This window comes from Anolis carolinensis, chromosome 1, assembly GCF_035594765.1.
Source record: "Anolis carolinensis isolate JA03-04 chromosome 1, rAnoCar3.1.pri, whole genome shotgun sequence".
Classification (NCBI taxonomy): domain Eukaryota; kingdom Metazoa; phylum Chordata; class Lepidosauria; order Squamata; family Dactyloidae; genus Anolis; species Anolis carolinensis.
The window spans coordinates 133,139,256-133,150,934 of record NC_085841.1 but is presented as its reverse complement, the minus strand read 5'-3'; positions in this window follow the sequence as shown (position 1 = coordinate 133,150,934).

Below are 11,679 nucleotides of genomic sequence, written 5' to 3'. Positions count from 1 at the left end.
AATGCTGGAAGAAATCTCCAAGGTGGATCCTCCCCAGACCCTCGAGGCACTCATTGATCAATGTTTACGGGCTGAAGTCATGATTGCCAACAGGAAACAGTGGGTTCGAGGCCAGGGCAGTAGAGCCGGGGCAAAACCCCCCGCTCCCGCCAGCGTTCAGCCACGTCCGGTGTGGAGACCCCCACCGCCAACCCCATACCCCAGAGGAGGCGAGGAGGTGCCGATGCAGTTGGGCAATGTGCGTCCCAGACTAGATGCCGCCGAGAAGGCCCGTCGTCAACGCTTAAACCTCTGCTGGTACTGCGGGAACGGGGGCCACTTCGCCAGAGAGTGCCCAGCCAAAGGGAAGCCTGCCGCCCGTCTTGCGGCGGCGTCCTCCACGGAGACGAAGGCGTCTGAGCCGACTGGCACACAGCCGGCGGGGGAAGCCAACGACCGGGTGTAGAGGGGCTCGCCAACCCGGTCAAAAAATCCATCCAAGAGCCGCCAACCGGGGTCCTGTTCCTTCTCGTGGTCACATTATGGTCAGCAAAAAGGGGACCCGTCATGATCCACGCCATGATAGACTCTGGAGCTACCAACAATTTCATCGATAGAGAGTATGCCGACTCTCTGGGATTACAATATCATGATTTCAAGAATGCCCGTGTGGTGCAAGCCATAGACGGCCGTCCCCTCAAGACGGGCCCCGTAAGTCAGTGGTCGGAACCCACCAGGATGTGGATAAGGGAACATATGGAAGAGATTTCCTTCTTTGTTACCGAGGTTCCCCATTTCCCTGTGATTTTGGGAATTCCATGGCTGACTCTCCACGACCCTAACATCTCCTGGTCCAACAGAGAACTGCAGTTTGCTTCACCGTACTGCCAAAACCATTGCCTCGTAGCCAAGGTATGCCATGCCACAGACACCGAGCCCATCATCACCTTGCCAAAGAAGTACTCCGAGTATTGGGATGTATTCAATGAGAAAGAAGCCGAAAAATTACCCCCACATAGACCTTATGACTGTGCCATTGACTTGGTGGAGGGGGCCCCGATCCCGCGAGGGCATCTCTACTCCCTGACTGAGCCAGAGCAAGAAGCTCTCAGGGAATTCCTAGAGACAAACCTTCGCAAGGGGTTCATCAGACCCTCTCAATCCCCAGCCGCCTCCCCAGTGATGTTTGTGAAGAAGAAGTCAGGGGAACTACGCTTGGTGGTGGACTACAGAGCATTGAACAATATCACCAAGCGGAACAGCTATCCCCTGCCTTTAATCTCGGATCTACTGGATCGGCTTCGAGGAGCCAAGGTTTACACCAAGCTGGATCTTCGGGGGGCTTACAACTTAGTTCGCATCAGGGAAGGGGACGAGTGGAAGACCGCCTTCCAGACCAAATTCGGATTATTTGAGTCCCGAGTTATGAATTTCGGTTTATGCGGAGCCCCCGCAACGTTCCAGCATTTTGTCAATGACATTTTTCAGGACTATCTAGACAGGTTCTTGATAATCTACCTGGACGATTTTTTGGTGTTTTCCAGATCACAATCAGAACATGAGAACCACGTCAAAATGGTGTTACAACGATTGCGGGATCATGGACTTTATGCCAAGCTGGAAAAATGCGCTTTTGATCTACAAGAGGTAGATTTCCTTGGTTACCGCATCTCGCCTCTAGGGCTTTCCATGGACCCAGCCAAAGTTTCAGCAGTATTGGAATGGCGGGCGCCAACTAACAAGAAAGAGGTGCAGCGTTTCTTGGGGTTCGCGAACTACTACCGCAAGTTCATTCCAGATTTTGCCCGCTGGTCCGACCCCATCACTAGCTGCATCCGTGGAAAGCAGCCTTTCCGCTGGACTGATCAAGCAGAGAAAGGGTTCCAGCAACTAAAGAAACTATTCACCTCCCAGCCAATTCTACAGCACCCAAATCCTGGAACCCCTTTTGTGGTGCAAGCGGACGCCTCTGATGTGGCAATTGGGGCTGTACTCTTACAACCGGTGGGAGATCACCTCCACCCCTGTGCCTTTTATTCTCGTCAACTAACCACACCAGAGAGGAATTACACCATTTGGGAAAAAGAACTACTGGCCATAAAGGCAGCCTTTGAAACTTGGAGACATTGGCTAGAAGGGGCCAAATTTCCCATTGAAGTCCACACTGATCATCGTAATCTAGAACATCTAAGAACTGCCCGCAAACTAAATCAGAGGCAGCAACGTTGGGCTTTATTCTTTGAACGTTTCAACTTCCAGATCCATTATGTGACCCCAGCCCAAACCAAGCAAGCAGACGCCCTGTCACGTAAACCGGAATACGCTGCAGGACGCAAGGAGACCTTTGAATCCCAACTGCTACAACCTGAGAACTTTGCCACGCTCACGGTGGGGAACACCAAATCCATTCCCATTGGTTCAACTTCCCCTACTCCAGGACCCATCTGTGCTCAAGAAATCAGGGCTAGTCAGCAAGCAGATGCCTGGGCGCAGGACCAACTTCGCCAAGGTCTGCATTTCCCCTTTTCGCTTAAAGATGGGCTGCTCTGCTATAGAAATCATGTCTATATCCCACCCGGACCGGGCAGAGAAAAAGCGCTTCGTCTGTGTCATGACTGCAAACCAGCAGGACACTTCGGACTATTTAAAACTATGCATTTGATCCTAAGGGATTTTTGGTGGCCCAAGATCCGCAAGGATGTGGAAAAATATGTCAACACCTGCCCAGTATGCCAGCGCTCCAAGATACGAAGGGAGAAGCCCTCAGGGCTTTTACACCCCCTTCCTACCCCATCTCGCCCATGGGAAATAATTTCCGCGGATTTCATCACTGACCTACCACCTTCCTGTGGATTCACCACGATCTTAGTGGTGGTGGACCTATTCACCAAGTTAGCCCATTTCATTCCCTGCGAAGGCCTCCCCACGGCCAAGGAAACTGCGGATCTATTTCTTCAACATGTCTTCAGACTACATGGATTGCCCAAGAGTTTAGTCACAGACCGTGGATCTCAATTCACCTCTCGTTTTTGGAAGGCACTACAAAAACTATTGGGCATAGACTCTCGCTTATCTTCAGCTCATCATCCCCAAACAGATGGGCAAACGGAGCGCACCAATGCCACTTTGGAGCAGTATCTTCGCTGTTATGTAAACTATCAACAGGACAATTGGGCTTCTCTGTTACCACTGTCTGAGTTTGCCTACAACAATGGAGTTCAAGCTTCTACAAAAGAAACGCCGTTCTTTGCAAACTACGGCTTCCATCCACGTTTCTTTCCCCCTGTCATTGAAACTTCAGAGGTTCCCGCAGCAGAGGATTGGCTGCAGGAACTCACAGCGGTGCAACAACTTTTGCTCCAGCAACTGGACCAAGCCAAGGAGGACTATAAACGCCACGCTGACAAACATCGCCAGCCGGGCCCTGAAATCAAGGTAGGAGATCGGGTTTTCCTGTCCACTCGCTTTCTGCCCTCCCACCGCCCTTGCCGGAAGTTAGATGCCCGTTTCATTGGTCCCTATCCAGTGGTGGCGCAATTAAACCCCGTGACTTTCAAACTCCAACTTCCGCGTTCAATGCGCATTCACCCAGTGTTTCACCGTTCCCTGCTCCTTCCGGCGGATGGTGTGCGACCTGATACAGACCAACCGGCCCCCCCTCCTGTTTTGATGAATGGGGAGGAGGAGTTCGAGGTTGAGGACATTTTGGATTCTCGCTTTCACCGCCGCCGCCTACAATATCTCATTGACTGGGTGGGTTTTGGCCCTGAGGAACGCTCTTGGGAAGACGCCTCCACAGTCCATGCCCCTGATCTAACCCGTCGCTTTCATCAGACCTATCCCACCAAACCGCGACCTCGCGCCTCGGGGAGAGGGCCCCAGTTTGGGAGGGGCCTTGAGGAGGGGGATAGTGTGATGACCCATGGGCCTTGTAGTCCTGCTCAGGACATTGTAATTCCTGATGAAGATGAAAACTTGGGTTTTTTACCTTCCCAGTCTGAACTGGATTCCTCTCAGCCAGATCTTTCCCAGGCAGATCTGGGAACCTTGCACCTGCAAGAAAGTTGTCTCCCAGAAGTATGTCAAACAAGCCCAGAGCCTACTTCTCCCGTATTCTTGCGCCGGGAGTTTTGTAAACAACAGAGAAGTTTGGATTCAGCTTCGCGCAGGAGTGCGAGGATTGCAGCTAAGAATGTGGCCAATTAAGACTGCTTCTCGTGAGAATCTTTGGGGAGTCTCACATCTGGTCTCAGAGTTAGCTTTCGGTTCTGATTCCCAGAGAACTGCTTCGGCGGGAAGCTAGACTCTATTTAGGTGTTTTACCCGCGTAGTAACTTCGCGGAGTCAATTCGTCAGCCTACGGAGCGAGTTGTGTCTGGACAGCGCGCTCCGGTTCAAGCCTCGCTCCTGCTCAAGCCTTGCCTTGCTATCCAGCCTTCGCCTTGCTTCCCAGCCTTTGTTTATCTACGGACTTTGCCTTGTTTCCCAGGATTAATCCTTGCCTTGTTCCACGGATTTATCAAGTTATTCCACGGACCTTGTTCTTGTTCTTAGTTACCTTGTTCCACGTTCAAGCCTTGTTTCAAGTATCAAGTTATTTCCTAGCCTCGCTCAAGTTTCATGGACTAAAGGACCTTGTCATCTCCCCTCACTTTGCTTGGCAAAGTGAGTGTTTCGGTTATTGGATTACAACTTTGGACCTTAATATTTCTTATTGGACATTGCTTTTTTGGACTAATTCTGACCTTTCCTGAAAGGTCTAATTCTGGACTATTTTCTACACTAGTTTTTATTAACTTTATATAATCCTACAATAAAGATATTAGATAGATTCTGGCCTCTGTGTATGGTTATTGGTGCTCTGCAGCCTGGGTCGTGACAGGTGCTGTGAGGAGATCACAGGGCTGTTGGTCAACAAAGGAGACAAACCTATTCCACTTGCATTCATATGAACGCTTTGTGGACGGACAATGTGCTGTGTCTAATATCATCTGAACAGCGTGGGAGAACAGTGTGGATGAATGCACCACACAGTGGGTTGTAGCCATGGAACAACCTGGCCCTGCTCCATGGTGAGGAGATTGGATAGTTGTGGAAGACGGCAGTAGTTGTTGCCTGACAACTGCCGAAGCATTGGGAACCATGGCTGCCTGAGCCACCAGGGCACTATGAGAATGCAGTCGGCATTGTCCTAGTAAATCTTTGAAATTACCCTGGTTAGCAGTGGAATTGGAGGAAAAGCATACAAGAGCTGGTCTGTCCATTTGTAGAGGAAGTGTTATGATTGAGCCTCATGGCTCTGCTACTGGGAAGCGTGGGCGTAAGACTCCTCGAGAGTCAGATACTCTCGAGGAGCGAGAAAGAAAGAGGCTGCGAGATATCTTTGCAGAACCATCTGACGAGGATTCTTTTGAGGGGTTTACAGAGAGAATGGAGGAAGAGGTGGTGAGCTCGGAAGAGGATGAGATGGATTGGACTCGGGTAAGGGAGGAATTGGGTGCCACTGGCAATGATGGGATGGAAGATGATTGGGGACCTTCAGGACTAGACCCATGGACAAGCTGGAGGGATGGGACGGGATCCACAGCTGGGGATGCTGTGGGGCGTAGTCAGAGGTGTTCCAGCTCTGATGAGGAAAGTGATGAGGAAACGCCCGGGTTAAGGAGGGCAGCTGATAGTGATGAGGACTTGTAACTGGGATAAAATGGGGCTTGGGAGCAATTGCAAATTGCGTTGGGCAAGGTAATCTGGACGAACGCTTGGGATCTGTGTGGGACGTTTTCCTGAAGACGGGTGTGTTTCGTGTGCTGACTACGTAAGTTGTTTTGGAATTTGGGTTCAGACGGCGGGAGGAATTGTGTGGGCTTTTGTTTGTGCAACCTCTGCTTAATCTCAATAGCTTTGACCTTCCGTCGTCTTCTTGATGGACGCCATCTGCTACTCTGGATTTACGGACTGAACTGACTACGGGCTCGGATTCTCCTACCTGGACTTGGTGAACTACAAACGTCTGCTTCTGCCTTACGACCTTCGGAAAGAACTGGGACTACGCTACTGCTTCAATCCTCGGCTGTTGTGTTTGTATTGGAACCTTGCCTGCTGTGTGGAGGAGTAACTTCTAAGTTACTCAAAACATAGTGCTGGCAGCAGAGAAGCATCTGCTGCCAATTAGTTACATTCTTTTGAACTCTTTGTTCACCAGTTTCTGTTTTGTTTATTCTCAGGCTGAAGCAAGCTGTTTTGATTTTGTCCGGATTAAACTCCGGTTTAATCCGGTTTATCTTTTGAACGTTTTTCTTGCCCCTTTTTGCTTTTTAAGGCCAGCGTTGCCTAGCCCTTGTCTTTTACGGGCATTTTGAGTTCTGTAAATCCAATAAACTCTGTTATCTTTGATCTTGTGGCGTTCTGTCCTTGACAGGAAGGCATCTCCAATATTCCAACTGCTCGGGTTGCAACGAGTCTGGGCGCAATATAGATGACACTTGAAATTGTCATTTGATGCAAATAGATCAATGGCCGGCTGACCCCATTCCTGAAAAAGCCGATCCACTTACTTTTGGTGCAACGACCACTCATGGCTACTGAGTGCCCCTCTGCTGAGGCTGTCGGCCAAGGTGTTGTCTTGTCCTGGCACACGTATCGCAACAAGGTGAATGGAATGCTGGATGCACCACTCCCAAAGCTGCATGGTCAACTGTAGCAGGGAGCGAGAACGTGTCCCTCCTGGTTTGTTAACATACCACGGGACTGCCGTATTGTCTGTCCTGACTTGCACTGTTTGGTTGGAGAAGACATCCTTGAATGCTTGAAGCCCCTTGAAGAGTGCTAGAAGTTCCAGGAAATGGATGTGAGAGCAAGACTCCTGTAGGGACCACTGGCCCTGTACAGTGAGGGACCCAGAATATGCTCCCCACCCATGCAGGGAAGCATCCGTTGTTATCGTCCTTGATGGCCCACAAGGGCAAAAAGGCATTCCGATGCACAAATTTGCATGGACCATCCACCAACAGAGGGATCGTCTGATGGACGCGGGTAAGTGTAGCATTGTTTGAGGTGCATCGCAGAGGGGGTTGAAGGCTTGAAGAAACCATGCCTGCAATGGACGCATCTGAAGCCGAGCATATGCTGTGACTGCTGTTGTGGATGCCATATAACCCAACAGGCGCTGGACATGTCTGGCCTGTACCCATGATGAATGAAGGATCTCCCTGAGGGCCTTCTGAAGGGATTGAAACTGCTCCTCTGGCAAGTAAGCCCTGCTTCTCAGCGAGTCCAGATGTGCCCCGATAAACTGAATGCACTGTTGTGGTTGAAGATGGGACTTGTTGCCATTGACAACTAGAACCAGATCCTGAAGAAGGGAGAGAGTGAACTGAATGTCGTGCAAAAGCTGGTGTCATGAATCTGCCACCAGAAGCCAATAATCGACTGTGATTCCCTGCACACGAAGGTAAGAGGCAAAGACAGCCATACATTTCGTGAACACCTGTGGAGCTGTGCAGATCCTAAAAGGTAACACCTGAAAGGAAAAAGTGTGATTGCCTATCATAAATGAAAGATATTTATGATGACAAGGTGCAATAGGAATGTGAAAGTGCACATCCCACAAATCTATAGTGGCAAACCATGCTTGTTCAGGTAACAAAGGGAGGATAGTGTGATGACTCATGGGCCATGTAGTCCCGTTCCTAGCGCTGTTGAGATAGATGAAGAGGAAAACTTGGGTTTTCCACCGTTTCAGCCAGAATTGGAACTTTCCCAGCCAGAATTGGAGCCCTTGCACCTGCAGGAGGTTTGTCTTCCAGAAATCTGCCAAACAAGCCCTGAGTCAGAATCTCCCCCATTTTCTCGCCGTAGTTATTATCAACAACAAAAAGGAGTTCAACAGGCTAATCGCAGAAGCCTGAGAATCGCAGCCAGGCATTCAGCTGATTAAGACTGCTTCCATGAGAAATTCTAGGGAGTCATGCATCTGGACACAGAGATTGACTTTCGGTTCTGGTTCCCCAGAGAAGTGTTCTTGGGTGGGAAAACGAGACCCTATTTAGGTTCCTTGCCCCGAAGGAATCTTGCGGAGTCAATTCGTCAGCTACCGGAGTAGGTTGTGTGTGGACAGCGCTACTCCCGTTTCCAAGCCTTCGTTCCCGTTTCCAAGCCTTCGTTCCTGTTTCCAGCCTTGTTTGTTTTCACGGACCTTGCCTTGCTACCTAGGACTCAGCCTTGCTTTCCAGGACCTTGCCTTGCTTCCCGGACCTTGCCAAGTATTTACCACGGATCTTGTCCCTGTTCCTCGTTCCTTGTTGCCTTGAATCAAGCTTTGTGTACCAAGAATCAAGCTCTTGCCTTGCCTAAGTTTCATGGACTAAAGGACCTTGTCATCTCCCCTCACTTTGCTTGGCAAAGTGAGTGTTTCGGTTACTGGATTACAACTTTGGACCTTACTATTTCATATTGGACATTGTTTTCCTGGACTATATTTGACCTTTCCTGAAAGGTCATCTTCTGAACTATATTCTACCCTTATTTTTATTGCCTTTACTTATTTCCTTAATAAAGATATTAGATAGATTCTGGCCTCTGTGTATGGTTATTGGTGCTCTGCAGCCTGGGTCGTGACAGATAGTAGACAAGGTTACCATCCGAAATGTGCAGAAAAAATATATTCATTCAAATCTTTCAAATCTAGTATAGGATGCTGACCGCCGTCCTTTTTGGGGACTAAAAAGTACAGAGAGAAAAAAGAGTCAGAAAAGAAATCTGGGTGCAAAGGGACAATCGCCCCTTCATTCAATAGAGTATGAATCTCTTGCCAGAGAACATCAGATGGCTGCATAGCCTTCACGTAGCCAGTCTTTGGCAATGTATGGAACTCAAGTGCATAACCATGCTGTATTATGCTTAGAACCCACTTATCCATGGTGATTTGTTGCCACGCTTGTGCAAATTTCACCAAATGTGAACCAAAATGAAAATGCACCCCTGGTAAAGGATATGCCTGTAATGCAGGTTCTAACGATGAAATAGTGCTAGAAGAATCAGGCCCCACTTCTGTGTGTGCCATCCCCGTGCCATGAAGAGAGGAAGGATGAAGAGACGAGGCACAAGCACCGCTAAAAACGGCACTTTGATTTGGGCTGATAGCGCCCTTTACCCTGCTGGAGTGAGTGCCCTGGAAGAGCTTGTCCTGAAGTAGCTGTAGATGTCACCTGAGGGAAAGATTTATTGCCTGAAGTATATGGCCTACGGGTCTGCGAGGTACATGGCGTCCACCTACTCCTAGGCTGGTATGATTGTTGTCGCTGAAACCCATACTTGCAGTCCACCTGGTGCACCTCCTAAGTATTCTTCAACTTTGTGTCAGTGTCAGGGTAGAATACTCCATCATTGCTGGTTGAAAGGCTTTCTGCCAAAGCCTTACCCTGTTCTGACAAGGTGAGGCCCTAAGCCAGGCATGGCACCGAATTGTAGTAGATGTAGCAAACATGCACCCTGCCGCTTCTGCCGTATCTTTTGACATATCCTACTGCGCCCTTGTCAAAATAAACACCTCTTGCTAGATTGTCTTTACATATGTTTGATGTTGCTGCAGAAGGGAGTCTAAATATGGAGCTATTTTGTTCTACAGTTACTACTGATATGTAGCCATGTAGGCCCCATAATGTGCCAACCTGGTCACTATGCCAGCACTTGGATGAACCTTCTTGCCCATAGACTCTAATTTCCTGCCCTCATCAAGTGATGAGGAATGGGTTGTGCTTGAGCTTTTATTTTGCATCTAAAGCACCACACCATTGGGCTTTGGTGGCTTTGACACCCAAGGTGCATTTGCCAGGTCAATCTTATAAAGAACATCTGCTCTTCTAGGCCCTGGAGAGACTAGCAAGGGTGCTAGATCTGGTACTGTGGCAAGTTTAAGCAAGTAGGGCACTGATGATAATGCAGTAGTTGCTGGGCCTTGCTGCTGCTGCTGCTGATCAGAGGGAAACAGATGGTCCTCAAGTGGTTGATCCGGCTTTGCAACTGGGAGGGTCAATGCCTTTGACAAACAACGCAGGCTTGTAAAGCGGCGGAAGAAAGGGAACTGTGGCTACATCCCCACCCGGGTCTTATTTGCCTCATGGGGAGGCCGGGTGGGGCTTTAGCCAAAGCTTCACAGCTTAGAGAGTTTCCGTAAGTATTCCTTAGGCATAATCAATACCATATGTGCTTATTCCACAGACACCATGAAGGAGAAATAATTGTTTCTATCTGAATTATATGACAGTATAGATGGGGCCCAACTCACAAGCACTTCCTAAATTCTAATACAGAAGTTCTTGATTCAGGAGATAGATCCAGAAGAAAGAGAGAGAAAAAATGATTCACATTTAATCATCATTCAATAAACCAGAATAACTGCTGGTTAGCCAAATCAATAAATCCCACTTAGGTATGAGTGGAAAAGAAAAGAAAAACAAAACAGCTGTGGCCAATGGGTACAAGTATGGTACTGGTCCCTAGCACATTGGGGAAGGGTACTGGTTTTTCCTCATCAGATAGCTTGGAAAATGTGTACCTAAATATTTCTGGAGTCATAAAGCCAGGAAAAGACAGCCATGTATTGTAATCTCCCATGTATTTTAACAATTCTTCTATTTTTGCAGTCCAAGGCAAACAAGTAAAACTAGGAAGCATATCAAGCCATACATGACTAATGGTCTGTGCTCAGTTTGTTACACATCATATTGTCTGCAATCCTTGCCAATGGCTAACTTTTGGTTGGAATGACCTGTCCCATGGTAGATGCTAATTGAATCACTTGTTATGCTGAACTGTATAAGTTCAAAGTACTAAAACCCTTATGTTTTGCTGACTAGACACATGAATAAATAAATTGCTCTTTGCTTTCCTCTTTATTCCAACATATGTCTTTCTTGTATCTTAGTATAGCATGGAAATAATCTGACTGATAAAATGCACTAAGTGATGAAATATTTAACATATTTCACCAAGGAAGACTCACGTATCTCAAAGTGTTCGTTCTGTCTCATCAAATCTTTTATTCTTAGATAGCGGCAATGTAATGAGGCACTGTGAATTTAAGGAGCGCATGTTTAAGAGATGGCTTCTTTTTGCCAACCCTTACTTTTCCTTTTCATTTCTTTTCCCTCCAGGATATAATGAGCTACATTAGCAGAACAGGGGGGAGCTGAATTGATAATTGGTGTCCCCAAAACAGTGAAATTAAAGCAGCATAATTCCAGTTATATAACCAAGTAACTAAATCATACAGGTGAAGTGCCTAGTATCCAGCTGAGATAACTGTTGCAATTTATGATTTGAAAAAGATGAAATATTAACATGCTTATATCAACAAGCATTTACAAACATAGGGTCATACGTTACATTTCCTGGTTAGTTATGAATCATACTAAATAATGCCTCGTGGTCTGTCACACTCAGACCTATTTCACCAGAAAGCAGCTGCATCGGGAGATGGAGATCTGTTCAGCTGCTGATCAAGGTGCAAGACAAGGATGTTTACATTTCCCCTTGCTCCAGCAAGTGAACCTATGAGAATGAAAATCAGGATTCCTGTCTCAAGTCTTGGTTACAATCTCTCTCTTTCTCTGGTGGAAGTGGGTGGAAATATTGGCCAGAAAACTGTTGGAGAGTTACATATGTGTATCCTGGAGTTAAGTATTAGTAATGGTGTTGTAT